Source organism: Scyliorhinus torazame, chromosome 4 (assembly GCF_047496885.1).
Source record: "Scyliorhinus torazame isolate Kashiwa2021f chromosome 4, sScyTor2.1, whole genome shotgun sequence".
Lineage (NCBI taxonomy): Eukaryota > Metazoa > Chordata > Chondrichthyes > Carcharhiniformes > Scyliorhinidae > Scyliorhinus > Scyliorhinus torazame.
In genome coordinates this window covers 361312823-361338959 of record NC_092710.1, presented here as the reverse complement: position 1 = coordinate 361338959, position 26137 = coordinate 361312823, and positions in this window count along the sequence as shown.

Sequence of the window (26137 nt, the reverse complement as noted above, 5' to 3'; positions counted from 1 at the left end):
AGATGTACTCATAATATTTCACTGGGAAGGCGGGAACCAGAAAGTGTAGGGTCGATGAGGGACCAAGGGGGAAATATGTGGGTGGAGCAAGGCGACATTGGTAGGGTGATGAACGAATACTTCACATCTGTAATCAGCCAAGGGAATGATGAAATAGGTATGGAACTCATGAGGGAGACGGAAACGTTCTTAAGCAAATTATCATAGGGAGTGAAAACGTATTGGAAGAGTTGGCAGGCTTAACAGTGCACAAATCTCCAGCTCCGGGTGAATTGTGATCCAGGATACTGAGTGAGGCGAGATACGAGATTGCAGGTCTCTGACCTAAGTTTTTAAATCATCCTTGGCTCCGCGGATGGGCCCAGAGAATTGGAGAACAACTAATACGGTCCTGCTATTTAATAAAGTTTGTAGAGATACAGGTTTCATCAGGAATAGGCAGCATGTTTTGTCAGAGGGAGGCCATGCCAAACAAGTATGATTGCATTTTCGAACATGTGACCTGGGGTGCTTTTGAGGGCACTTCTGTCGATGTGCTTAACATGGATTTCAGAAAAGCTTTTGACAAATTACCACATGGGAGATGTATAATGAACAATAATGCACATAGAACATAGAACGATACCGCGCAGTACAGGCCCTTCGGCCCACGATGTTGCACCGAAACAAAAGCCATCTAACCTACACTATGCCATTATCATCCATATGCTTATCCAATAAACCTTTAAATGCCCTCAATGTTGGCGAGTTCACTACTGTTGCAGGTAGGGCATTCCGCGGCCTCACCACTCTTTGCGTAAAGAACCTACCTCTGACCTCTGTCCTATATCTATTACCCCTCAGTTTAAGGCTATGTCCCCTCGTGCTAGCCATTTCCATCCGCGGGAGAAGGCTCTCACTGTCCACCCTATCTAACCCCCTGATCACTTTGTCCATTTCCCCGATCTGAGGTGAAAAGGGGCAGAACTAACTTTGTCCACTTCCCCAATCTGAGGTAAAAGAGGCAGAACTAACTTTGTCCACTTGCCCGATTCTGAGGTAAAAAGGGCAGAACTAACTTGGCCTATTCGCAACGAAATGAGTTAAAAGGGGCAGAACTAACTTTGTCCACTTGGCCCAATCTGAGGTAAAAGGGGCAGTACTAACTTTGTCCACTTCCCCGATCTGAGGTAAAAGGGGCAGAACGAACTTGCCTATTTGCATCGAAATGAAGTAAAAGGGGAAGTACTAACTTGGCTATTTGCATCGAAATGAGGTAAAAGGGGCAGTACTAACTTTGTCCACTTCCCCAATCTGAAGTAAAAGGGGCAGAACTAACTTTGTCCACTTGCCCCGATCAGAGGTAAAAGGGGCAGAACCAGCTTTGTCCACTTGCCCCGATCTGAGGTAAAAGAGGAAGGCCTATTTGCATCGAAATGAGGTAAAAGGGGCATAACTAACATAGAACATAGAACGATACAGCGCAGTACAGGCCCTTCGACCCACGATGTTGCACCGAAACAAAAGCTATCTAACCTACACTATGCCATTATCATCCATATGCTTATCCAATAAACTTGTAAATGCCCTCAATGTTGGCGAGTTCACTACTGTTGCAGGTAGGGCATTCCACGGCCTCACCACTCTTTGCGTAAAGAACCTACCTCTGACCTCTGTCCTATATCTATTACCCCTCAGTTTAAGGCTATGTCCCCTCGTGCTAGCCATTTCCATCCGCGGGAGAAGGCTCTCACTGTCCACCCTATCTAACCCCCTGGTCATTTTGTATGCCTCTATTAAGTCTCCTCTTAACCTTCTTCTCTCTAACGAAAACAACCTCAAGTCCATCAGCCTTTCCTCATAAGATTTTCCCTCCATACCAGGCAACATCCTGGTAAATCTCCTCTGCACCCGCTCCAAAGCTTCCACGTTCTTCCTATAATGCGGTGACCAGAACTGTACGCAATACTCCAAATGCGGCCGTACCAGAGTTCTGTACAGCTGCAACATGACCTCATGACTTCGGAACTCAATCCCTCTACCAATAAAAGCCAACACTCCATAGGCCTTCATCACAACCCTATCAACTTGGGTGGCAACTTTCAGGGATCTATGTACATGGACACCTAGATCCCTCTACTCATCCACACTTCCAAGAACTTTACCATTAGCCAAATATTCCGCATTCCTGTTATTCCTTCCAAAGTGAATCACCTCACACTTCTCTACATTAAACTCCATTTGCCACCTCTCAGCCCAGCTCTGCAGCTTATCTATGTTCCTCTGTAACCTGCTACTTCCTTCCACACTATCGACAACACCACCGACTTTAGTGTCATCTGCAGATTTACTTACCCACCCTTCTGCGCCCTCTTCTAGGTCGTTGATAAAAATGACAAACAGCAACGGCCCCAGAACAGATCCTTGTGGTACGTCACTTGTAACTGAACTCCATTCTGAACATTTCCCATCAACCACCACCCTCTGTCTTCTTTCAGCTAGCCAATTTCTGATCCACATCTCTAAATCACCCTCAATCCCCAGCCTCCGTATTTTCTGCAATAGCCTACCGTGGGGAACCTTATCAAACGCATTACTGAAATCCATATACACCACATCAACTGCTCTACCCTCGTCTACCTGTTCAGTCACCTTCTCAAAGAACTCGATAAGGTTTGTGAGGCATGACCTACCCTTCACAAAGCCATGCTGACTATCCCTGATCATAGTATTCCTATCTAGATGATTATAAATCTTGTCTCTTATAATCCCCTCCAAGACTTTACCCACAACAGACGTGAGGCTCACCGGTCTATAGTTGCCGGGGTTGTCTCTAATCCCCTTTTTGAACAAAGGGACCACATTTGCTATCCTCCAGTCCTCTGGCACTATTCCTGTATCCAATGATGACATAAAAATCAAAGCCAAAGGCCCAGCAATCTCTTCCCTGGGTTCCCAGAGAATCCTAGGATAAATCCCATCAGGCCCCGGGGACTTATCTATTTTCAGCCCGTCCAGAATTGCCAACACCTCTTCCCTATGTACCTCAATGCCATCTATTCTAATAGCCTGGGTCTCAGCATTCTCCTCCACAACATTATCTTTTTCCTGAGTGAGTACTGACGAAAAATATTCGTTTAGTATCTCGCCTATCTCTTCAAACTCCACACACAACTTCCCATCCCTGTCCTTGACTGGCCCTCCTCTTACCCTAGTCATTCTTTTATTCCTGACATACCTATAGAAAGCTTTTGGGTTTTCCTTGATCCTACCTGCCAAATATTTCTCATGTCCCCTCCTTGCTCGTCTTAGCTCTCTCTTTAGATCCTTCCTGGCTACCTTGTAACTATCAATCGCCCCAACTGAAACTTCACACCTCATCTTCACATAGGCCTCCTTCTTCCTCTTAACAAGAGATTCCACTTCTTTGGTAAACCACGGTTCCCTCGCTCGACACCTTCCTCCCTGCCTGACCGGTACGTACTTATCAAGAACTCGCAGTAGCTGATCCTTGAACAAGCTCCACGTATCCAGTGTTCCCAACACTTGCAGCCTACTTCTCCAACCTATCCCCCCCCCCCCCCCAAGCCATGTCGAATGGCATCATAATTGCCCTTCCCCCAGCTATAACTCTTCCCTGCGGTGTATACTTATCCCTTTCCATCACTAACGTAAACGTCACCGAATTGTGGTCACTGTTCCCAAAGTGCTCACCTACCTCGAAATCTAACACGTGGCCTGGTTCATTACCCAAAGCCAAATCCAATGTGGCATCGCCTCCTGTTGGCCTGTCAACATATTGTGTCAGGAAACCCTCCTGCACACATTGTACAAAAAACGACCCATCTAATGTACTCGAACTATATCTTTTCCAGTCAATATTTGGAAAGTTAAAGTCCCCCATAATAACTGCCCTGTTACTTTCGCCCTTATCCAGAATCATCTTCGCCATCCTTTCCTCGACATCCCTAGAACTATTTGGAGTCCGATAGAAAACTCCCAACAGGGTGACCTCTCCTTTCCTGTTTCTAACCTCAGCCCATACTACCTCGGAAGAAGAGTCCCCATCTAGCATCCTCTCCGCCGCCGTAATACTGCTCTTGACTAGCAGCGCCACACCTCCCCCTCTTTTGCCTCCTTCTCTGAGCTTACTAAAACACATAAACCCCGGAACCTGCAACATTCATTCCTGTCCCTGCTCTATCCATGTCTCCGAAATGGCCACAACATCGAAGTCCCAGGTACCAACCCATGCTGCCAGTTCCCCTACCTTATTTCGTATACTCCTGGCATTGACGTAGACACACTTCAAACCACCTACCTGAACATTGGCCCCCTCCTGCGAAGTCAAATCTGTGCTCCTGACCTCTATACTCTCATTCTCCCGTACCCTAAAACTACAATCCAGGTTCCCATGCCCCTGCTGCATTAGTTTAACCCCCCCCCCCCCAAAGAGCACTAACATGGGATACAGGAATCTTAATGAGGTGGATTCAAGATTGGATCAACTATAGAAGACAAAGCGTGATGACAGGTAGCTGCTTTAGTGACTGGATGCCAGTGTCCAGTGACATACCACCAAGAATTGTGCTTAATCCCCTCTTGTTTGCCATTTATATAAATTACTTAGATTGATTTTTTTCCAATTAAGAGGCAATTTAGCGTGGCCAATCCACTTGCCCTGCACATCTTTGGGTTGTGGGGACGAACCCCGGACAGTCACGGGGACAATGTGCAAACTCCACACGGACAGTTATCCAGAGCCGGTATCGAAACTGGGACCTTGGCGCCGTATAAATTACTTAAATGACTATGTGGGGGGTAGGATCAGAAAGTTTGCTGTTGGCACAAAGTTTCGCCGGGTGGTTAACAGTGAGGCTGAGAGTCTTGAGTTGCAGGAAATATAGAAGGTATGGTCAAATGGGCAGAACAATGGCAGATGGAATTTGACCCTGAGAAGTATGAGGTGATACACTTTGGAAGGAGTATTTTAACAAGGAAGTATTCAATGAATGGCTTGACACTGGGAAGCCTCGAGGAACGAAGGGACATTGGCAAGTTGGCCCATCGATCTCTGAACGCAGAAGGCCATTTAATCAGGTGATGAAAGAGGCAAATGGGACGATTGTCTTTATCAATCGAGGCATATATTGCAAATGCAGGAAGTTCATTATCGAGTTTTATAAAACTGTGCGCAATTATGGCAACTAAAGTCTTGTAAGGATAGGAAGGACATGATTGCACTGGAGCGGGTGCAGTGGCGATTCACCAGGATGATGCCTGGGATGGAATATTTAAGTAATTCAGAGAGGTTGGATCAGCTTGATTTGTTTTCGCTAGAGCAGAGTAGACTGAGGGGTGACCTGATTGTGGTGTACATGATTAAAAGTTGCATAGAGAGGGTGGATAGAGAACAACTGCTCCCCTTCGTCCAAGGGTCAGTTACGAGGGGGGCACAAGTTTAAGGTGAGGGGCAGAATGTTTAGTGAGGATTTGAGGAAAGTATTTTGTGCCCAGGAGGTGCTAACAGTCTGGAATGGTCGGGGATGGTTATTGACGCGGGGTGCCTCACATCCTTTAAAAAATACCTGGCTGAGTACTTCACATGTCACAACAGATGTGACAAGTGATGGCAAATGGGATTAGGTAGGTAGGTCAGGTGTTTTTTATGTGTTGTTGAAGTCTCTATTGGCGGAAGGGCCTCCTCTGCATTATCTGGACCACTGGGAGCTCTTCCGGGGCAGGTGTGACCTGTATAAGAAGGACGGGTTGCATCTAAACCGGAGAGGCATAAATATCCTGGCCGCGAGGTTTGCTAGTGTCACACGGGAGGGTTTAAACTAGTATGGCAGAGGGGTGGGCATGGGAGCAATAGGTCAGAAGGTGAGAGCATTGAGGGAGAACTAGGGAATAGGGACAGTGTGGCTCTGAGGCAGAGCAGACAGGGAGAAGTTGCTGAACACAGCGGGTCTGGTGGCCTGAAGTGCATATGTTTTAATGCAAGAAGTATTACGGGTAAGGCAGATGAACTGAGAGCTTGGATTAGTACTTGGAACTATGATGTTGTTGCCATTACAGAGACCTGGTTGAGGGAAGGGCAGGATTGGCAGCTAAACGTTCCAGGATTTAGATGTTTCAGGCGGGATAGAGGAGGATGTAAAAGGGGAGGCGGAGTTGCGCTACTGGTTCGGGAGAATATCACAGCTGTACTGCGGGAGGACACCTCAGAGGGCAGTGAGGCTATATGGGTAGAGATCAGGAATAAGAAGGGTGCAGTCACAATGTTGGGGTATACTACAGGCCTCCCAACAGCCAGCGGGAGATAGAGGAGCAGATAGGTAGACAGATTTTGGAAAAGAGTAAAAACAACAGGGTTGTGGTGATGGGAGACTTCAACTTCCCCAATATTGACTGGGACTCACTTAGTGCCAGGGGCTTAGACGGGGCGGAGTTTGTAAGGAGCATCCAGGAGGGCTTCTTAAAACAATATGTAGGCAGTCCAACTAGGGAAGGGGCGGTACTGGACCTGGTATTGGGGAATGAGCCCGGCCAGGTGGTAGATGTTTCAGTAGGGGAGCATTTCGGTAACAGTGACCACAATTCAGTAAGTTTTAAAGTACTGGTGGACAAGGATAAGAGTGGTCCGAGGATGAATGTGCTAAATTGGGGGAAGGCTAATTATAACAATATTAGGCGGGAACTGAAGAACATAGATTGGGGGCGGATGTTTGAGGGCAAATCAACATCTGACATGTGGGAGGCTTTCAAGTGGCAGTTGAAAGGAATTCAGGACCGGCATGTTCCTGTGAGGAAGAAGGATAAATACGGCAATTCTCGGGAACCTTGGCTGACGAGAGATATTGTAGGCCTCGTCAAAAAGAAAAAGGAGGCATTTGTCAGGGCTAAAAGGCTGGGAACAGACGAAGCCTGCGTGGAATATAAGGAAAGTAGGAAGGAACGTAAGCAAGGAGTCAGGAGGGCTAGAAGGGGTCACGAAAAGTCATTGGCAAATAGGGTTCAGGAAAATCCCAAGGCTTTTTACACGTACATAAAAAGAAAGAGGGTAGCCAGGGAAAGGGTTGGCCCACTGAAGGATAGGCAAGGGAATCTATGTGTGGAGCCAGAGGAAATGGGCGAGGTACTAAATGAATACTTTGCATCAGTATTCAACAAAGAGAAGTAATTGGTAGATGTTGAGTCTGGAGAAGGGTGTGTAGATAGCCTGGGTCACATTGAGATCCAAAAAGACGAGGTGTTGGGTGTCTTCAAAAATATTAAGGTAGATAAGTCCCCAGGGCCTGATGGGATCTACCCCAGAATACTGAAGGAGGCTGGAGAGGAAATTGCTGAGGCCTTGACAGAAATCTTTGGATCCTCGCTGTCTTCAGGGGATGTCCCGGAGGACTGGAGAATAGCCAATGTTGTTCCTCTGTTTAAGAAGGGTAGCAAGGATACTCCCGGGAACTACAGGCCGGTGAGCCTTACTTCAGTGGTAGGGAAATTACTGGAGAGAATTCTTCGAGACAGGATCTACTCCCATTTGGAAGCAAATGGACGTATTAGTGAGAGGCAGCACGGTTTTGTGAAGGGGAGGTCGTGTCTCACTAACTTGATAGAGTTTTTCGAGGATGTCACTAAGATGATTGATGCAGGTCGGGCAGTGGATGTTGTCTATATGGACTTCAGTAAGGCCTTTGACAAGGTCCCTCAATGTAGACTAGTACAAAAGTTGAAGTCACACGGGATCAGGGGTGAGCTGGCAAGGTGGATACAGAACTGGCTAGGCCATAGAAGGCAGAGAGTAGCAATGGAAGGATGCTTTTCTAATTGGAGGGCTGTGACCAGTGGTGTTCCACAGGGATCAGTGCTGGGACCTTTGCTCTTTGTAGTATATATAAATGATTTGGAGGATAATGTAACTGGCCTGATTAGTAAGTTTGCAGACGACACAAAGGTTGGTGGAATTGCGGATAGCGATGAGGACTGTCGGAGGATACAGCAGGATTTAGATTGTTTGGAGACTTGGGCGGAGAGATGGCAGATGGAGTTTAATCCGGACAAATGTGAGGTAATGCATTTTGGAAGGTCTAATGCAGGTAGGGAATATACAGTGAATGGTAGAACCCTCAAGAGTATTGAAAGTCAAAGAGATCTAGGAGTACAGGTCCACAGGTCATTGAAAGGGGCAACACAGGTGGAGAAGGTAGTCAAGAAGGCATACGGCATGCTTGCCTTCATTGGCCGGGGCATTGAGTATAAGAATTGGCAAGTCATGTTGCAGCTGTATAGAACCTTAGTTAGGCCACACTTGGAGTCTAGTGTTCAATTCTGGTCGCCACACTACCAGAAGGATGTGGAGGCTTTAGAGAGGGTGCAGAAGAGATTTACCAGAATGTTGCCTGGTATGGAGGGCATTAGCTATGAGGAGCGGTTGAATAAACTCGGTTTGTTCTCACTGGAACGAAGGAGGTTGAGGGGAGACCTGATAGAGGTATACAAAATTATGAGGGGCATAGACAGAGTGGATAGTCAGAGGCTTTTCCCCAGGGTAGAGGGGTCAGTTACTAGGGGGCATAGGTTTAAGGTGAGAGGGGCAAGCTTTAGAGTAGCTGTACGAGGCAAGTTTTTTACGCAGATGGTAGTGGGTGCCTGGAACTCGCTACCAGAGGAGGTAGTGGAAGCAGGGACGATAGGGACATTTAAGGGGCATCTTGACAAATACATGAATAGGATGGGACTAGAGGGATACGGACCCAAGAAGTGTAGAAGATTGTAGTTTAGTCGGGCAGCATGGTCGGCACGGGCTTAGAGGGCCGAAGGGCCTGTTCCTGTGCTGTACATTTCTTTGTTCTTTGTACACAAAGCCGAATTTACCCAGAAGCGGGTAGAATGGGAACAGAAATAATAAATCAGAAATGTGCACACATCGTTTCATGACCGAAACATTTAGAGGAAATATAATTGTCATCTTCCTTCTTACTTAACAGTTAACCTGGTGGCAATCGTGATCCTTTTTCGTGGAAACTGTGGTCTTTCCAAATGCATCATTCTCTATCTACTGGCCATGGGAGTGGCTGATCTGATGGTGATTATCACTGATGTGGTCATGCATAGAATTAATAACATGTATTTTCCGAATAGTTTCTTGTTCCTCACTCCTATCTGTACTCTCAGGCATGTTCTCTATATTGTGTCTGTTGATGGTTCTGTTTGGTTTACAGTATCTTTTACATTTGATCGCTTAACAGCAATTTGCTATCAAAGTTTCAAACGGAAATACTGCACTGTTAAAACTGTGACTGTTATTATATCTGTCGTTTGTTTAGGGAGTTTTTTAAGAAGCATTCCTGTCTTTTTCGTATACAAACCTTTTGTTGTAATTAACCATGTTCCATGGTACTGTGTTGGGAAAGCAAGCTACTGGAGTTCCCCTTTCTGGAAAGCATATCAATGTATGGACAGCATCTTAACGCCGTTATTACCAATTCTGTTGATTTTGCTGTTCAACCTGTTCACTCTCAGGCACATTCTAGCGTCAAATGAAGTCCGCAGGGGCCTCCGAGGAAATCTTGAGAATCACAGCGATCCAGAGGTGGCAAACAGGAGAAAGTCGATGATTTTGTTGTTCACCATCTCTGCGAATTTCGTCCTGTTATGGATGACGCAACTTGTATATTCCTTAAATTGGCAATTGGTCAACTTTAATTATCAAAACAAATATCTCAATGTTCCTGTTTACGTCGCCCAGCAGTGTGGGTTTATGCTGCAGCTTCTCAGCTCGTCCACAAACACCTGCATCTATGTATTGACGCAAAATAAATTCAGAGCAGAGCTAAAACACATGATAATGGATCCCTTTAAACTAAAAGGGAAATGTGTTTAATAATAATGGCACTTGAAAAATATATTGTAGAATTGGAATCCTTTTTTTTCTTCCTTGGCATCAAGCTTGTAATTGATAATATGGAAAGATGTGTCATTTGAAACAGGGAAGTCTGGCAAAATCTGGTCTGAGAGAAACATGGTAGGATACAGGGAAAGATCCCACAAAGGGTTAACAGCAGCTGTCAGGGAAGTATTGAAAAATGCAGCTAGCCTTGATCAAGCAGGCTTAGCAAACAAGACAAACAGGATTTTGAATGAAGCCAAAGACAATGGCTCACACCTTCATTGAAAGTAACTAACTTAGTAAGGATCTGGAAAAGAATGGATGAGGTTCTAAGTGTGAAAATTTGCTAATACCAGGTTTATCAGTCTACGAGAAACATAATTCAAAGCCAAAATCAAAGTCAAAATTGAGCGAGGACACAATTGGAAAATAAAACTATAGAAATGACAGGAATTAAAAGTAACACCTATTGAAACCAAAGCATTTTGAACATCACAAAGGACACAATGTAATCAGAACTATGAGATGAAGTCATGTCAAAATGAATACTTCGTTGGGTTAGACTATTTAGATCAAAAGGTACTTTTTACAATCAAAGAAAATAAGAGTTACTTTACAATAACATCAAAAAACGTAATTGTTAGAAAGCAAATATAAACCTCGAGTCCAGGGCAGGAACTATCAGATTCAGAACCAGAACAAGAACCAGAGCTCAGAGGGAGAGAGAGAAAAGCAGAGAAGGAACAAGCAGCTAGTCACAGTCAGCTCGGCCATGGGAAATGGACAGGGCAGAGCAGCCGAGCTAAAATAGCTAAATACATCTAAAGAAGACCAGACTTTAAAGAAGATTGATTGTCAAGTTGGGCCTGAAGGTCACTTCAACCAACCAGAAGGATCCAGAAGCAAGATCTTTTTACTTTTCTGTAAAGACAGTGATTGCATCTTTTAAAAAGAGAAAAAATATATAATAATAAAATAACTTCAAGGTTTTAACCTGAAACAGTGGTTATTCCAAAGTTTACTTTACTTACTTAGCAATGCGGGACCAGGATCGATGCTACTAAGTGGTAAGTAGATGAAATCTTCGGTGAAGGTATGGGTTCTACCAGGGGATAATTTGAAAATATAGTTTAACCTGAATAGCACCCACTGAAGCTTGCATCGGAGTCGGGAAGTGAGAATCCCTGATCACCATTTAGAAAGTCGGCCCTTTTTGGTATAGAGGGAATTCTAAGAATAGTGGTGAGTTTTCAAAAACAAGCTGCATTATTGCCCTTGCACCAAGCAGCAGCATCAAGTAGTTATTTTATTTTATTCGTTCATGGGATGTGAGAGCATTTATTGCCCATCGCAATTTGCCCTTGAGTGGGCAGTTAAGAGCGGTTTTAAATTCCCGAATGGACATGAGTGAACCAGTTGGGGTTTTACGGCAATCAGCAATGGCTTCATGGTTATTATTAGACTTTTAATTCCAGATTTTTAATGAATTGAAATGTCACCATCGACAGTGGCGGGATTTGAACCTGGATCCTTGCAGCATTTCTCTTTGTTTCTGGTTTCGTAGTCCAGTGACACTATCACTGCGCCGCCGCCATTAATGATCAACAAACTGAAAGTTGAATTGCAGCATTAAAATTACAGAAAACAGGGCAGCACGGTGGCACACTGGTTAGCACTGCTGCCTCACGGCGCCGAGGCCCCAGGTTCGATCCCGGCTCTGGGTCTCTGACCGTGTGGAGTTTGCACTTTCTGCCCGTGTTTGCGTGGATTTCACCCTCGCAACCCAAAGAAAGTGCAGAGTAGGTGGATTGGCCATGCTAAAAATAAAAATTGCCCCTTAATTGGAAAAATGAATTGGGTACTCTAAATGTATTTTTTAAAAATTACAGACGACGTTTGCGGGAAGGATAACATGAAGTTATCCTATTATCCTGGTTACAGCATGTGTGAATTTGGACTGGTGTCCCTGGTCGGCAGCCGTGTCGAGATGCGATGCCGGCTGGATTGTCCAATTTTCCTGCATCCCAACGAGTTTTCCCATTGAATCCACCGCAGGCACCCAGGAAACCCATGACTGGCGCGTGCGCTGCTAGTAGGAAGATTGAATCACAACTGCCGGATGAATGGTAGCACCGTAGCACAGTGGTTAGGGCTGTTGCTTCCCGTGGCAGGGACCCGGGTGCGGTTCCAGGATTGTGTCACAGTCTGTGTGGAGTCTGCACGTTCTCACCGTGCCTACGTTAGTTTCCTTCGGGTGCTCCGGTTTCCTTTCTGAATTCTCCCTCAGTGTATCTGAACAGGCGCTGGAGTATGGCGACTACGGTATTTTTACAGTAACTTCATTACTGTGTTAATATAAGCCGAATTGTGACAATAACGATTATTATTATTAATGCTTTATATAAAGGACGGGCTTTCCCCCCTGACCGCACCCGCCGGTAGCGGGATTTTGCATCCGGTCAGCTTACCAATGGGGATCACATTCTTGGCACGCCTACGCCACCCGGAAATCCGCGGGCGTGAGTGCTCTGCCGGCGAAACTGAGAATCCCGCAAATGGAGAATCTAACCCAGTAATCTCCAGATCCATTCCCCTTCTTAATTATCAAATGCACAATGGTGAAGTCACAAAAGCAGAAATAAACTGAATTGTAAAAACATTTAGAATGAGCAATAATGTGTTGCGAGATGGGATGCCGAGGGCGATGAAGGAAATGACATCACAAAACAAGATCTCTCCTCCGGCCACCTGTACACAACATGAATATCATCAAATTCCTGAGGTTGCAGACGGCTTGATTCTGAAACCAATGGTTCAATTTTAACAGGTCGACCCAATGCCAAGGGAAAGTATTTGCGTTCCACATACAGTAAGTCATTTTGGAGCTGAGCAGTTTTGATATTCTTGCAGGGTCATGGGGACAACCCATTTGATTATCATTGAAAGTCACTCGGTGCTTGCTGATGGCACGGGGTTTATTCAGTAGGCTGTCAAAGAGCGAAATCGTGGACAAAATCTATCGTGAATAAACCAAAATGTGCATGTAGTGAAGCCTGTCACAATTGTAACATTAAAATACAAAGGGCGAGATTCTCCGTTTCAGGGAGTAAGTGCTGATGCTGGGACTGAATTGTGGGAGTTCCCCATCCCGTTGGGGGCGCCACTGCCAGAGCATTTCAGGACATGCTCATGGATACTGTGAGCAATTCTGGGCCCCACACGTCAAAAGGACATACTGGCACTGTAGCGGGTCCAGCGGAGATTCACATGGTAGATCCTAGGAATGGTAGGCCTAACATGCGATGAACGTCTGAAGATCCTAGGATTATATTCAATGGAGTTTAGGAGGTTGAGGGGAGATCTAATAGAAAATTGCAAGATAATGAATGGCTTAGATAGGGTGGACGTAGGGAAGTTGTTTCCATTAACAGGGGAGACTAGGACCAGGGGGCACAGCCTTAGAATAAAAAGGACTCACTTTAGAACAAAGATAAGGAGAAATTTCTTCAGCCAGAGAGTGGTGGGTCTGTGGAATTCATTGCCACAGAGGGCGGTGGAGGCCGGGACGTTGAGTGTCTTTAAGACAGAAGTTGATACATTCTTGATTTCTCGAGGAATTGAGGGCGATGGAGAGAGAGCGGGTAAATGAAGTTGAAATCAGCCATGATTGAATGGTGGAGTGGACTCGATGGGCCGAATGGCCTTACTTCCGCCCCTATGTCTTATGGTCTTATGGACCAGTACTCCTGCCACATGAAACGAGTGGAATTCCAACTGACAGCGAAGTTCGATTCGCTTGGTCCCCATCAGTCGGACCAGTAGGCAGTGCTGGATGAGGATAACTTATTCCAGTCAGAGTCACCACACTCCAGCCCATGGCAACACTGCCATCCTACACTTACGTAACCCATAGCTCCCTCCCAGAAGGCGACCGATTCCCAACAGGCGCAGGCCCCGTGCAGGCCAGCCCATGCCATATGCCAGCACCCTCACCACCAGGCGTGGTTGGGTAGGCTGCACACATAGGACCCCTGCTGGGGACCCGTTGTCCAGCCCGCGTCCGAAAGACCTCACAATATCCATTTTCTGTCACGCCAGAGGAATACAGCCCACAACAGCCAGGTACAGAAGACGACGGGGAGGGTTGGCACAACAAGTGACAACCAAGTGATCCCACAATGCACTCTGATGTCCCAATGGTACGTGACACTCCTCGGTCCCACACCACGCATACCTGTGAACTCACCATGAGTCTCGTCTTGTGACTTCAAGTCTCACCACCTGACGACGTGTTCCCCGCCCCCAGCCGCTGCATCATGACCCAACTTATGAGGTGTGTCAGTCTGGTGTGCCGCTACACCCGATGGCACATATTATGTGGTCACACTGCCTTCTCGTCACTGTTGTCACCAACATCCTCCACCATCCCAGAGAAACGCATCTCGTTTCGCCATTTTAGTGAAGAGTCGCTTGAGGCAATATACTTTATGCACCACACACATGTGGTTGTAGATCAGGTGGCGGTAGAAATCCACAAGGAAGCTGACAGTCGCAGGGCGGGCCGAACTAACGGACCAGCTGCTCTCCATACATATCTAGTACTTCTGGAAAGGGCGGTCCCATCGATATTGGAGATGAAGTCATAGAGCCAGTGACCACATGAGGGGGTTTCAGCAAAAATCCAGTGCATGCAGGCGCAGTGTCTAAACGCTTGCAGGAGAAATAGCTACCCAGGGCAACACCGAATGGGTAGCATCGCAGTGGAAGCCTTGGACGTGTAGACCATTGGCCAGGTTGTCCAAGGCCTGCGGCACAATGTGAGGTATTGGACAGGAGGTGTATGTCAAAGGCAGCTATGTACCAGAGCCACATGGGCATTGTTACGGCGTAGCCCAATGACAACGGCCCATGGCTGCGATGTCCAGACCTGTGGCCAGGCGTTGGCTGACCTGCGACAGTCACAGAGGAACCTGCCACAGGATAACGTAGGGCAGACTCAGAGCAATGTGGATTAGTCTCTGTGCTCCATGTGTAGGGCAGACTCAGAGCAATGTGGATTAGTCTCTGTGCTCCATGTGTAGGGCAGACTCAGAGCAATGTGGATTAGTCTCTGTGCTCCATGTGTAGGGCAGACTCAGAGCAATGTGGATTAGTCTCTGTGCTCCATGTGTAGGGCAGACTCAGAGCAATGTGGATTAGTCTCTGTGCTCCATGTGTAGGGCAGACTCAGAGCAATGTGGATTAGTCTCTGTGCTCCATGTGTAGGGCAGACTCAGAGCAATGTGGATTAGTCTCTGTGCTCCATGTGTAGGGCAGACTCAGAGCAATGTGGATTAGTCTCTGTGCTCCATGTGTAGGGCAGACTCAGAGCAATGTGGATTAGTCTCTGTGCTCCATGTGTAGGGCAGACTCAGAGCAATGTGGATTAGTCTCTGTGCTCCATGTGTAGGGCAGACTCAGAGCAATGTGGATTAGTCTCTGTGCTCCATGTGTAGGGCAGACTCAGAGCAATGTGGATTAGTCTCTGTGCTCCATGACTAAAAACATGGAGGTTCTGGTTGAGATGAGTGGAGGCCTCCAGGACTTGCAACGCTAGGTGACCGTGGTACCCCAGCACCTCACTCCGGCCTGTTCCCATCCCAAGTAATGCCCCACTGGCATTTGATAGCCCTAGTGATGAGAAGGTGATGTTACCCGTGCCTGTGAAACCCATTGGATGGCTGCAGGAACACCACAGCGCCTCTGAATGCCCACAACCAGTCCCAGGTACATACGATGCAGCAGCGAAGACGGGGGGCGGGGGGTGGGGGCACCACACGTCACGTGGCTGCCCGTCAACTGCCGGGTCTATCCAAGCGTGGCCGCTCAGAGGACGGCCGCGAAAGTCGCCCAGGTCACAAGTTGGGGACGTCGGAGCAGTCCGCCTCCAGATCTCATGTACCCCCTGGGGTATCACGTAGAAGGATCATCAGGATAGGTGAGGTTAGAAAGTTAGACACCAGTTCAGTTGATACGGGTTCACTGCATAGGGCAACGTTTGGACCTGTGATTGGATAGGCTTTGGATTTTGTTTCTTGTCACGTGTACTGAGGTACAGTGAAAAGTATTTTTCTGCGAGCAGCTCAACAGATCATTAAGTACGTGGGAAGAAAAGGGAATAAAATAAAATACATAATAGGGCTAGGCAAGGTATAGAATGTAACTACATTATCACAGGTATCGGATGAAGCATACAGGGTGTAGTGTTAATGAGTTAAGTCCATAAGAAGGTCATGTAGGAGTCTGGTGACAGTGGGGAAGAAGCTGTTTTTGAGTCTGTTCGTGCGTGTTCTCAGACTTCTGTATCTCCTACCCGATGGAAGAAGTTGGAAGAGTGAGTAAGCCGGGTGGGAGGGATCTTTGATTATGATGCCCGCTTTCTCCAGGCAGCGGGAGGTGCTGATGGAGTCAATGGATGGGAGGCAGGTTCGTGTGATGGACTGGGCGGTGTTCACGACTCTCTGATGTTTCTTGCGGTCCTGGGCCGAGCAGTTGCCATACCAGGCTGTGATGCAGCCAGATAGGATGTTTTCTATGGTGCATCTGTAAAAGTTGGTAAGGGTTAATGTGGACATGCCGAATTTCATTAGTTTCCTGAGTAAGTATAGGCGCTGTTGTGCTTTCTTGGTGGTAGCGTCGACGTGGGTGGACCAGGACAGAAGTTTGGAGATGTGCACCCCTGGGAATTTGAAACTGTTTACCATCTCCACCTCGGCCCCATTCATGCATAGGGCAGCACGGTAGCATTGTGCATAGCACAATTGCGTCACAGCTCCAGGGTCCCAGGTTCGATTCCCGGCTTGGGTCACTGTTTGTGTGGAGTCTGCACGTTCTCCCCGTGTCTGCGTGGGTTTCCTCCGGGTGCTCCGGTTTCCTCCCACAGTCCAAAGATGTGCGGGTTTGGTGGATTGGCCATGCTAAATTGCCCATAGTGTCTAAAATTGCCTTTGGTGTTGGGTGGGGTTACTGGGTTATGGGGATAGGGTGGAGGTGTGGACCTTGGGTGGGGTGCTCTTTCCAAGAGCCGGTGCAGACTCGATGGGCCGAATGGCTTCCTTCTGCACTGTAAATTCTATGATTCTATGCTGACAGGGGTGTGTACAGTACGTTGCTTCCTGAAGTCAATGGGCAGGTCTTTAGTTTTGCTGGCATTGAGGGAGTGATTGTTGTCACTACACCACTCCACTAGGTTCACAATCTCCCTCCTGGATTATGACTCGTCGTTATTTGAAATCCGACCCACTATGGTCGCATCGTCAGCAAACTTGTAGATGGAGTTGAAACCAGGTTTTGCCGCGCAGTGTGTGCATGGAGTAGAGTAGGGGGCTAAGTACGCAGCCTTGCGGGGCCCCGGTGTTGAGGACTATTGTGGAGGAGGTGCTGCTGTTCATTCTTACTGATTGTGGTCTGTTGGTCAGAAAATCGAGGATCCCGTTGCAGAGTGGGGAGCCAAGTTTTGGAGCTTTGATTTGAGCTTGCAGTGGATGAAGGCGTTCTGGGAGTATGGTGGTGATGCACTTCATGGTCAATCTCTCGAAGCACTTCATTACGAGTGAAGTCAGGGTCACCGGACGGATTGTGCAACTGTTTTTGCACAATTATTGTACAGGGCACTGTCATCAATAGCCACATGTTCACCAACGTTCCTAGCGGCCTCAGCCCTCTGTCCGCATGATCAGAGGGATAGGCTAAGCTCGGTACAGAAGATGTACCGTAAGGGGTTAGGGGATGTTGGTGTGTCTGTGGGGGCAGCGATGCTGCATGCTGGTGTTAGAGAATGACACTGACCAGTGCCCCGGGATAATCGCTGCAGCGAATGGCCATCATCGGAGTCAGCAGAAGCATGTCCAGAGATGTTGGAGAGCCGTGTGACACACCTGTCCGGTGAATGACCCATCACCCCTCACCATCCACGTGCTGGACCCAATCCGCTCCTCTCCCCCGCCGCTCACACCTGAAGGTCTTTGGGGTACTGTGATGGAATGGCTAGCACGCCTTTAGGGAACACCCGGAGGGACAGGAATATGTGAGAACAGTGTGGGAGTCTAAAGGTTGCCGACAATGTGGAAAACCAGAGCTCATTGCAGATTGGCTCAACATCATCCTTCGCACTCTGGACCAGACCCGCTGATGCAGTGCAGACAAACTATCTTACAACTGGTGTGGGTTCGGAGGGGGTGGGCATGGTGGCGATGGGGACAAAGTGCAGGAATGGGAATATTGAACGTGGGGCGGGGTGGATGGGAAGGCGGCCAGATCCCTTTCTCGTCGAACCTGAAGGCAATTAGGTAGCCACATGTGTGGCAGCCATGGTGCGTACGATATGTGGCCTCCTGTGGTTACCCAGGCACCATGTTCTGTCCATCCTTGCTCTCCTCTGCATCCTCCTCGACGAACATTGAAAACCTCTGCTGTGGAATGTTGCGGAGGACGCACCAGGCGACCAGGATGTGGGTGTACCTCGTGGGGCTTTATTTAAAAATAACGCCCCTACGGTCCAAAGATCTGCAGATTAGGTGGATTATCAATGTTTAATTGCCCCAAATAGAACATAGGACATTACAGCGCGGTACAGGCCCTTCGGCCCTCGATGTTTCGCCGACCTGTGAAACCAATCTAAAGCCCATCTACACGATTTCTTTATCACCCATAAGTGTATCCACCAGTTAAATGCCCTTAATGTGGGCGAGCCAACTACCGTAGCAGGCAGGGCATTCAAAACCCTTACTACTCCCTGAACAAACAACCTACCTTTGACATCTGTCCTATATCTATCTCCCCTCAATTTAAAGCTATGTACCCTCGTGCTAGCCATCACCATCCGAGGAAAAAGGCTCTCACTGCCCACCCGATCTCATCCTCTGATCATCTTGTATGCCACAATTAAGTCACCTCTTAACCTTCTTCTCTCTAACGAAAACAGTGTTAAGTCCCTCTGCCTTTCCTCATAAGATCTTCACTCCATACCAGGTAACATCCTGGTAAATCTCCTCTGCACCCCTTCCAATGCTTCCACATCCTTCCTATAATGCAGCGACCAGAACTGCACGCAATACTCCAAATGCGGCTGCATCAGAGTTTTGTACAGCTGCAACATGACCTCATGGCTCCGAAACTCAATCCCGCTACAAATAAAAGCTAACACACCGTTTGCCTTCTTAATTACCCTATTGACCTGGGTGGCAACTTTCAGGGATCTATGTGCATGGGCACCAAGATCTCTCTGCTCATCCACACTACCAAGAATTTTACCATTAGCCCACTACTCTGTATTCCTGTTACTCCTTCCAAAATGAATCACCTCATAATATGTGCATGTTAGGTGGACTGACTATGTAAAATTTGTCCTTAGTGTCAAAAGATGTGGAGGTGAGGAGGATTGGCCATGTTAAATTGACGTTAGTGTCGAACGATGAAAAGCTTTGGTGGATTTACCATGTTATATTTCTCCTCAGTATCCAAACAAGTGCAGGTTCGGTGGATTGGCAATGTTATATTGTCCCGTCGTGTCCAAACATGTGCAGATAAGGTGGATTGGCCATGTTAAATTGCTCCTTCGTGTCCAAACGATGTGCAGGTTAGGTGGATTGGCCATATTAAGTAGCACTTAGTGTCCAAAGATGTGTAGGTTAGGTAGATTGACCAGGCTAAACTGTCCCTTAGTGCTCAAAGATGTGTAGGTTGTTGGCTCGGCCATGCAGAAGAGATTTACCAGGACGTTTCCTGGCATGGAGAGGTTGAATAAACTTGGTTCCTTCGCACTGGAACGAAGGAAGTTGAGGGGCGACCTGATCGAGGTCTACAGAATTATGAGGGGCACAGACAGAGTGGATAGTCAAAGGCTTTTTCCCAGTTTAGAGGGGTCAATTAATCGGTGGCATATGTTTAAGGTGCTGAGGGAAACGTTTAGAGGATATGTACGAGGCAAGTTTTTAACACTGAGTGTAGTGGATGCCTGGAACTCGCTACCGGAGGAGGTGGTGGGAACAGGGACGATAGTGACATTTGAGGGGCATCTTGACAAATACATGAATAGAATGGGAATAGAGGGACACAGACCCCGTAAGTGTAGAAGATTGTAGTTTAGACGGGCAGCATTTTCGACGCAGGCTCGGAAGGCCGAAGTGCCTGTTCCTGTGCTGTACTTTTCTTGTCCTTTGTTAAACTGTCCCTTGGTGCCCAACCATGTGCAGTTTAGGCGGATTAGCAATGTGAAGGTGTTCTTTAGCGTCCAAAGATGAGCCGGTTTGCTGAATTGGCCAATTTCTTGAGTTCCTCCAGCCAAACTGAAGAAAGGAATCAAACTTCGTACAACGCACAATGGGCCGCCCCTGTTAGGGGCACTGCCAGACCATAACAAATATCAACAGCATTTAAAACCATTGGGGAGCCTTGGGCAGCACGGTAGCATGGTGGTTAGCACAATTGCTTCACAGCTCCAGAGTCCCAGGTTCGATTCCGGCTTGGGTCACTGTCTGTGCGGAGTCTGCACATCCTCCCCGTGTGTGCGTGAGTTTCCTCCGGGTGCTCCGGTTTCCTCCCAAGACACTCAGTTAGCCGATGCCGAAAACAGGGAATGCTGTTGGGCGGAGAATTGCTTTGGCAAGCACAAATTTGACTCCAAATCGCGATTTTCCGTCACCTCCAAAGCGCCGTCAATACTCTACTTACGTTGAGTAGGCACCATTCCCAAAACATTAGTGGGCCCGACCCGATATTCTTCGCGCCCACCGCGATTCTTCATCTCCTTCGGGCCAAATTTCGGATGGCATGAATCATTTATGCTTGTAAAAATCGTGAAACCAGCTGTGGTCGTGAATGGCTGAGTGACTGAGAGGGGGGGGGGGGCGGAACGTGTCCAACAACTCCATGGTTTGCTGACAGTGGTGCCGCTAGAGCGGGGGCGGGGGGGGAGGGGGCTTCTGCCTGGGTCGAGGCAAGTAGCGGGTTGGCCACGAGGTGGTATGTGGCGTTGGGGAGGACAGACACGGAGCACCATTGCCGCAGCCGGCAAGGCAGCCACGCAGCTGATCTTAGTTACGCCGTTCATATAGGTGCCCCCCCCCACCCCCCCCCCCCCCCCCCCCCACGGAACACCCCATGGGTGCCCTCTGGCCAAGCTGACCCATCAGCTGCATGGGCGCTCTCCAGAACAACCAGCGCCATTTTGTTGGCCAAGATGATTGTGTGCGGATTATAATGTGTATACGCGGCGAATCCCGCAGTTTTCACTGGAACCTATAGGGCGGCATTCTACGGTTGCGGATGCTGAAATCGAGTTCAGCGATAGGCCAGAGAATAGTCGTTTGCAAACGGGGGCAGCAATGCCTTTGCGATGTTCCACCCCCTCGTAAAAGACACAACGAAAGAGTACGTCGCACACCGTCAGAACGGCGTAAGCACATCACCTGTGGCCACCCCCCCCCCCCCCCCCCCCACGATGCTCCGTCTCCGATGGGCCGAGTTCCCGATGGTGTGCAAAACTTGCCCTTTTTTTTCCTGAACCCGGCATGGCGGCTGCTGACTGTGCCGGGGAGGCCTGCGTTCCGTGGGCCAGGGGCATTTGCGGGGGCTCGGAGGACTTGTGGGAGATGGTCCGCGGAAGGCGCGACTGGTTACAGAGGTGCAGCTTTTTAGCGGGCCGGGCTCGCGCGCGACCGGCGCTATATTGCACAGCGGCTGCAGGCCGCCGCCATGTGAATGTGCGATCAGGGATCTGGCAAATCTCCTGCCGTATCCATAGCTAGAGCGGGGGCCTCTTCGCTGCTTGGTTGCTCGCCCCCACCAGACACAGGATTAGCGCATCTTTTGCGTTGTCTTTGCGGGTGCACAACGCCACTGTTCCCGCCCCGGTGTCAGCACTTAATCTTCAAATCGGAGAATGCAGACCACAACGTTGGATTCTCCGATCACCGGCGTCAAAATCGCGTTCGGCTGGAGTTTCCACGTTTACGTCGGAATTGGAAGCGGCGCCGTTTTTACGATGCTCCGCAGGGTCAGCTACAGCAGGCCGGATTCTCTAAAAATGTGGTTCTGTCCTCCCGTCGGCCTACAAACCGGCGCCAACGACTCCGGCGTCAACCGACCCCCAAACTGAAGAATTCTCACGTTTCTAGCGGGTTAGGTTGCCGCCTGCCCACAGCGCGGATAGGTACGCATATTTCCGCGCATGCCCCATGCTCCGCGCCAGTCCCTGGACAATATGGTGGAGCCCTAGAGGGGCCCGGCGCAGAGGAAAAGGGGCCCTCACAGAACCAGACCGCCCGCCGATGTGTAGGCACCGATCACGGCAAGGAAAGCGTGGGACCCCTCACACTCCTCACGGAATCGGATCCGCCCCCCCCCCCCGCACCCCTGCAGGACGGACCCGCACAGTCACCTTCCAGGACCCGCAGTGTGGGACCTGAGTAACCCACGCTGTGGGGCTCGGCCAAACCCGTCGGCCAGTTGGCCCATCGGAGCCCAGAGAATCGTCGGGCGGAGGGAGGGGGGGGGGGCGTTGGCAGCGAACCCACTGGCTCCCAAGAATGGCGTCAGAGAATGGGAAGCAGGCGTCGGGGTGGCGAGCCGCGATTCCCGCCCATCCACGGGGATTGTCCGACCCGGCGCAGGTAGCCGGATTTTCCGGCGCCGGTTTTTCCGCGGGGGAGGGAATCGCGCCTCGCTGGTCGGGGGCCGTTGGCAGCGGCCCCCTGTCCCCGGTGCTTCTCCACCCCGCGATGGGCCGAGCGGCCGCCCGTTTTCGGCCAGACCCGCCGGCGTATGTTACACCAGGTCGGAGCCGGCGGGACCTGGCTATGCGGGCGGCCTGAGGAGTCCTCAGGGTGGAGTGGAGGGGGGTACCTGGTCCCAGGCGGCGGTGGGCACAGTAGCCTGACCCGCGATCCGAGCCCACTGATCCGCGGGAGCGCCTGTGCCCTGGGGGCACTCTTTCTCTCCGCGCCTGCTGGTGTAATGGTCAGCCATGGCCGACGAGGAAAAGACCCCCCTGTGCATGCGCTGGGATGATGCCAGTATGCGCTGGCGCGTCCGCGCATGCGCCAACACGCACATGTCGGCGGAGGCCCTTCGCCGCCGGTTGGGGCAACGCCAAGTCATTCGGCATGGACGCCGGCCTTGCCCCTGAAGGTGCAGAGGATTCCACACCTTCCGGGCGAACTGATACCGGAGTGGCTCACGTCACTCCTCGGCGCCCAGACTGCCCTGCCGGAGAGCGGAGAATCCCGCCCGGGAGCTTCATGCTGCGCGGCTGCGAGCTTGCCAGCGGGAACAGGATCAGTGCGGGGGCTGTGCCGATTTTCTGGTCCTAGGACCAGACGGATCCTGCGGACAGGGATGCAGAATCGGAGAATCCAGCCCTTAATCTCAGAAACGAAGAATTCCGCCCAAGAATCTTGCTTGGGCGTCTCTGCTTCAATGTTCTCTCTTCTCTACCGATCTCCCTTTCACTGCAAAGTCCTGCCAATTATCACAGTTTACACATGAAAGTTTGATGGAAATAAGGATGGTCGGGCTAGAGAGAGAGAGAGAAAGGTGAGTTGGGAGATGGCGAATGATAGCGGCTTAGTGGTGGAAAGATACACGGGATTTGGCGGCGAGGAGTACTATAAACAGCAAAACAGTGCATAGTGGGGTTAGAGAGCGAGATAGGGTGACGTCGGGTGGTTGGGGAATGATGGGGGCTCAGTGAGTAGAAAGGGATACAGGATCTGGTGGGGAGGCGTGTCCAGAGACAGAAACAGAGGTAAAGTTTGGCAGGTTGTTCAAGGTTGGGGGCCGGAGGGGGAGGGGAGGATGGTAAAGGCCAGGATAGCAGAATAATCCACAGAATGACAGGCTAGTCAATGAAGAGTGTTTGTGGTATCCGGCTCTGTACTCAAAGTAGGAGGTGGGGTTTCAGTGAATCCGAATTCTGAGAGGCCTGGATAGAGAAGACACGGAAAGGATGTTTCCACCCGTAGAAGAAACTGCAACCCGGGGGCACAGCATCTGACTCAAGGCTCACAGAGATGAGGAGCAGGAATTCTTCACCCAGAGCGTGGTGAATCTCCGGAACTCTTTGCCGCAGAAGGCTGTGGAGATCAAGCGACTGAGTGTCTTTAAGACAGAGATAGGTTGGTTCTTGATTGATCTGGGGTGATGAGGTACGGGGAGAAAATCAGAGCCTTTCCTGCCCAGCAACTCTGTGTTCCTTCCACAAAATCAGCTCAGTGACGAGCAACTTGTGGATCGGTTCCAGCGCCCCCTAACCCCAGCCTCCACCCACTTCCCGATGTAAAGCCTTCATTAAATATAAAATATGATGACTGTGAATCGTTAATTATAACGGTCAGACCGGGACGTTTGAGAGAGCATTTTAATCGAGATTCAGTCCTCCGATGGGGGAAAACGATCAGAGATCTTGACAGGAGAAACAGGAGAGACAGAGACAGAGGTATGTACTGGTAAATGTACAGAAACAGGCGGACAGAAAGAGGCGCGATGGAGAGAAATGCGAGTGAGGGAGGCTGGGTGACAAAGAGCGAGAGGGAGGGAGGGAAATAAGCGACAGAGTGTGGGAGAGAAAGAGAGTGAGATACGGAGGGTAAACCGATGGAAGTGGAAGTTTCATTGTTAATATTGAATGAAGAAACAGCAGTAATCCTGGAGTTGCTGGCCCGGAGGACATTTGCCTGCACTTTACTGAGTTTTTACAATAACATTCTCTCGTCTCTCTCCCTGTGTGTGGTCATCTTTCTCCCTTATTAAGAAAAAATGTGGGGTGTTTGAGAGAGAAAAGAAGGAGTGAGGAAAGAGAGAAAAAACACCAAAACAGGAGGGGTTTGTCGGGGATGCGGTGAGAGGTAGAAGAGGCACAGAATCAGTGGAATCTGCTCTATCTGGGAGTGTTTGATGGGACAATGTAGAGGTAACTTTACTCTGTGTCTAACCCTGTGTTGTACCTGTCCTGGGAGAGTTTGATGGGGACGGTGTAGTGGGAGCTTTACTCTGTATCTAATCCTGTGCTGTACCTGTCCTGCGAGTGTTTGATGGAGATAGGTTAGAGGGGGATTTACTCTGTATCTAACCGCGTGTTGTACCAGTCCTGGGAGTGTTTGATGGGGATAGTGTAGAGGGAGCTTTACTCTGTATCTAACACCGTGCTGCACCTGTCCTGGGAGTGTTTGATGGGTAGAGTCTAGAGGGAGCTTTACTCTGTATCTAACACCGTGCTGCACCTGTCCAGGGAATGTGTGATGGAGACAGTGTAGAGGGAGCATTATTCTGTATCTCACCCTGTGCAGTACCATTCCTGGGAGTGTTTGTTGGGGACAGTGTCGAGGGAGCTTTACTCTGTATCTAACCCTGTGCTGCACCTGTCCTGGGAGTGTTTCATGTGGGACAGTGTAGAGGGATCTTTATTCTGTGTCTAACACCATGCTGTACCTATACTTCGAATGTTTGATGGGTACAATGCAGAGGGTGATTTACTCTGTATCTAAACCCAGGGTGTACCTGTCCTGGGAGTGTTGATGGGGCCAGTGTAGGTGGATTTTTACTCTGTATCTCACCCTGCACTGTGCCTGTCTTGGTTGTGCTTGATGGGGACAGTGTAGAGGGAGTTTTACTCTGTATGTAACCCCGTGCTGTACCTGTCCTGGGAGTGTTTGATGGGGACAGTGTAGAGGGAGCTTTACTCTGACTTTAACCCCGTGCTGTACCTGTCCTGGGAGTGTTTGATGGGGACAGTGTAGAGGGAGATTTACTCTGTATCTAACCCGGTGCTGTACCTGACCTGGGAGTGTTTCATGGGGACAGTGCAGAGGGAGCTTTACTCTGTATCTAACACCGTGCTGTACCTGTCCTGGGAGTGTTTGATGGGGACAGTGTCGAGGGAGCTTTACTCTGTATCTCACCCCGTGCTGTACCTGTCCTGGGAGTGTTTGATGGGGACAGTGTAGAGGCAGCTTTACTCTGTATCTAACCCCGTGCTGTACCATCCAGTGAATGTTTGTTGGGGACAGTGTAAAGGGAGCTTTACTTTGTATCTAACGCCGTGGTCAACCTGTCCTGGACCTGTTTGATGGGCACAGTGTCGAGGGAGTTTTACTCTGTATGTAACCCCGTGGTGTACCTATCCTGGGAGTGTTTCATGGCGACAGTGTAGAGGGAGCTTTACTCTGTATCTAACCCCGTGCTGTGTCTGTCCTGGAGTGTTTGATGGGAACAGTGCAGAGGGAACTTTACTCT